Source organism: Psittacula echo, assembly GCF_963264785.1.
Source record: "Psittacula echo genome assembly, chromosome: 1".
Lineage (NCBI taxonomy): Eukaryota > Metazoa > Chordata > Aves > Psittaciformes > Psittacidae > Psittacula > Psittacula echo.
The window spans coordinates 164,877,444-164,882,078 of NC_137735.1; positions in this window are offsets into that span (position 1 = coordinate 164,877,444).

Below are 4,635 nucleotides of genomic sequence, written 5' to 3' on the forward strand. Positions count from 1 at the left end.
CTGGTCTAGGTGAAAGTGTCCCTACCCATGGCAGGGTGTTGGAACTTTATAAGCTTTAAAGTCCCTTTAATCACATTCTGTGATTCTGATTCTGGTCTATTAGACACTGCTTTAGAAGAGGGCAGCATGATCTCCAGAACCCCATGGTATGCTCAGAGCTCCCATAGAGACTGTTCATCCACCACTGTATCTGCTTTGCCACCTTCCAGGGCTGCCCAGAGCAAAGATACCTTCTTCCCTCACTCCTCTACTGCCCTCATGAGAGCTGAAGAAGCCCTTCAACAGAGCAGAGACAAGCCAAAACCAATCCATCATCCAGCAAATAACTGCAGCGAGTCTCATTGTATTAACTAATCCACCTCAAAACATGCTTCAGAAGTGAGTCATCTTTTCCTCTTAACACTTTTAAGCCAGTTGTCATTATAATGAGCTACAACAACAGCTCCTAAAAAACAAATACGAAAAAAAGAAAGCAAAAAGAAAAGAAAGGAAAAAAAGGGAAATCTGTATTCTCTACAATGAAACAACAATGATTGAGATTTATCCTGCTATGCTATTGCTGGTTTCACAAATTGTTTTCCTTTTTTCCCCCTTCTCTTTAGTGTTTGAATTCCTTTCACAGGGAAATTGATTGTTTGAAGGAACCAAGATTGATGCACTTAATATTTACGAACAGCGCACGCTTCTGGACACTCCATTTTCTGGTGTAACCTAATAAGAAATTGATTTGTTAGTTGTTGGGTCTTTGCCTTGTTCAACACATTGTAAGATGTTTATATATGTATATTAGTACTAATCGGCCTGGAAAATGATGAACAGGCTGGTTGGAATTTTAATAAACTGAGATTTTGGTCATACAATATCCAGTAAAAACAATCCATCAAAAATTTTTGTGTCATTTACACACCTATCTAGCAACTATTTCTTAGTTAAGGCTGGCTTTTCTGGAATAAGCAAGAATTTGATCACTTTCTTCTGTGATCATCTGTTGTCAGCTCTGTATCCCTCAGGCTTCTGTGTTACTGTTGTTTTGATTTGTCGTTTGATCTTCTTCATTTTGTCATCTTTGAACACGACTGAAACCCAGCAATGAGGAACATATGAAAAGAAACACATTTTTGCACACATTAAAAGCTGAAGGAATTTAATAAGATGCTTTCCTCACTGTCTCTCAGAAGGAAGGATTCATCTGATTTACCTGGTGGTTCATGTGGGCCTGTGAAGTCCAGCACAATCACACTCCTTATTGAGGCAGCAATGAGGGATGATGGAGTTCATAGTCCCAAAGTGAACAGTCCTCACAGAGATAGTCTTCCCGAAGTATCAAGCTGAGGAAAAATGAAGGGTTGAGTACTTTTGAGATGCAATACTTGGACAAATTGAATATAGAAGTGGGTGTTGGGATCCTGAAAGATGGTAATCATAGAATCATAGAATAGTTAGGGTTGGAAAGGACCTTAAGATCATCCAGTTCCAACTCCCCTGCCATGGGCAGGGACACCCCACACTAAACCATGTCACCCAAGGCCTCATCCAACCTGGCCTTGAACACCGCCAAGGAATATAATAGGAACGTACCCTAGGTTTTTCATGTGGTTTCATGTATCCTGGCTTTGGTCTTGTGGTCTATACATCAAGTTGCACAAGTATATGCTTTCCAAAAGGATAAGCAGCACATAGCAGCCTATATGACGGGGAGCACGTCCACTATATTGTGTCATGGGGTGGAGAAAGAGCCATTACAACTCATGCAGTGAAGTACCAAAGGACCAGTTGCAGTCTAGGATCCCAACAGCATGGACCCTCATGCCAGCTTGTCATAAACCTGTCAACATGCTGAATCCAGAGCAGGATGATGTTGTGTTCTCACAGCCTTTGCATGACATGGGCACACCTGTGAGGGCTGAGAGCAGAAGTCAAAGGCTTGAATCTCATCAATAGAAGGTGCATTTTGACATGGTGTTATAAAAATACAGGATAACTCAGGCAGAAGGGACCTCAGGAGGTCTCTAGTCCAAACTGCTGCTCAAACGAAAATCAGATGTGGGATCTGGCCATGTTAATGAGGGCTTTGTCCAACCAGGTCTTGGGAACCTCCAAGGATAGAGAAGATGAAGCCTCACCAGGCCCCTAATTCAATGTTTGATTGACATCATGGGGAAGGGGGAGAAGTTTCAAATAGTCAGAATTTTCACTATTTCAGAGCTAAGTTCTGTCCGTTTTCTCGCCTACCCATGACACTGCTCCATGAAAAGCCTCACTGTGTCTTCTTCATGATCTCCCCACGAGTACTGGAAGGTAGCAGTGAGATTCCCTTTGAAGCCTTCTCTCCTTTATGCTGAACAAGCCTCCCCTCCAGCCTCTCTGACCAAGGCAAGTACTCCAGCTCTGACCGCCATGGGACTGGCTTCTGTTTTATCAGTGCCTTTCTTGACCATTACTAGATGCACTAATCTAGATTGGATCTAATGAATTCCAAGTAAAAAGGGGAGATTATTTCCCATGACCTCCTGGTTATATTCATGTCAGCACAAGCCAGTGTCCTACCTACGCTTCAGGCTGCTAGGGTGACCATCTACCTGAGGCTCTTTTCAGAACTAAAGGTCACTAATGACCATCTTCCCCAGGTTCTTTTCATCAGAGCTGCTATGAAAAAGCACGTGAACACCCAGCTCATGGACTCTTTTTTGTCCCACACATTGAAAAATATCACCCTAATCACTAAACCCACTTTATGTCTGGAGAGAGCACAGCTTCCACCTCAAGCCCTCAGCTAAGGCTTCACATCCTTGTCCCCAGGATAAATGGGCTCCTCAAAAAGCCCTCCCGTTGCTTGGGTTTCTTGGACTGGAGACTGCCTTACCTGAATCTGTCACTGCTGCTTTTGTTCCTCCCCGTGTTCCTGTGATCACAGCGCTGCAGTGGGTAAATGCTCCTCCTCAGCAGCCTTCCTGACAGTGATTCCTTTACAATAAAGATTGAGGATAAAACAAAAGTTGAGTTCCCACCGACACCCTCCTTTTTGCCCTCCAGCATTTCAAGTCTGGGTTCATTATCACCTCTTTAATTGGGTAATTATAACAAAGCTGACAATCACCTGGTGCCATCCAAAGGCATATTTGATCTCACCTTTTTTTTTGTGTGTGTATGTATATTTAAAACAGAACAATTAAACATCATCTCCTTTGTCACACCTTTTCCAAGAATATCACAGCCCAAACTAGATACAAATGTGTGTGGAGCTAGGAAAACCCCAGTCCTCAGCCATTACCTAACCCAAGCAGCATCATCTCACTCAGATACAGACTATCTATGCTAGAAAGGGTGACGGGGGACCCAGGTTGGGTAGTATATAACAAAGGAAGAAAAGGATGGCCAGTTTATGACCAAGACCTGCCCTAATACAGGACTAGATATAGCTGCTTTCAGTATGACTGTGTTGAAAAAGGATGTGGTGGATCACTTCAGTGTCACCATGGGAGAAGGAAATGCAGCACATGGAGAAAGCTCTTGCTAAGAGACTCATAGTCCCAGGAGTGAATAATATTAATAGGCTGCCTGCAATCTATTAGGAAAAGGAATTAATTAGTATCTTTAGATGAGTTTGTTTTGTGTTTGTTTAATTATGCAGGCAGGGGGAAAAAGAAATGCCATCTGCCCTTTTGAAAAAGAACAGAAATGCAATCACACAGGAGCAGATGCCCAGAGAAGGCAAGTGGAACTGCAGCACACAGCAAATCTGATAGCAACGCAATCCTTAAGCATCACTCTGTTTCCTGTAAGCACATTTTAAATGGCCAAACCTTTCTTCTGCATCCTCTGAGAGATGATATTTCAAGAGAAGGTTTCCATGCTGCAGGAAGACTCTTCTGTCAATGCTAGAGAGCAGTCCATTTGGGATAAGTTCAGCATCCCTCATAATCACAGAATCATGGAGGTTGGAAGTGATCTCAGTCTACCTCCCCTGTTTGAAGCAGAGTCAGCTACCACAGGTTTGCCTAGCACCAGGTTCAGTAGTTCTATGAGTAACTCCAAGTATGGAGACTCCACAACCTCTCCAGACAATCCGTTCAAGTGTTCAATCACCCTCACAGTAAAGTTATTTTCTTACGCTTAAACAATTGAATGTGCCTCAGTTTGCTTCCCTTGCCTCTTGTCCATTCACTGGGCAACTCTAAAGAAAGCCTAGTGCCATCTTCTTTATTTCCCCCCATCACATATTTATAGAGGCTGTTAAGATCCCCTTGAGCTTTCTCTCCAGGATGGACAGCTTCCACCTCTTATACACTTCCTTTTTATGTCTGGGTTTTATTAAGAGAGCGTTGTTCATCCATGAAGGCTTTGTGTCATCTTGCATGTGTGAAGTCCTAGTATAGTCCAGACTCAACTCCATATGCAAAGCTTGACAAGCCTTAGCACTAAAGGAGAAAGGAATCTTCTCTACAAGGTATAGGCACAAGTCATTTTCTCAGAGGAAAATCAGAAGAAAAGCCTCAAATTCCCATCTAGCTGTCTGCGTGTACATCTACCTGATACCCTTGACTTTGCAGAGCCTGCATTGCAGTAACTGAGTCCTCCTTTTAGAGTTGCCTCCATCCAAGCTCCCTGGAGTTCTGTAAAACCAATAAAAGTTAA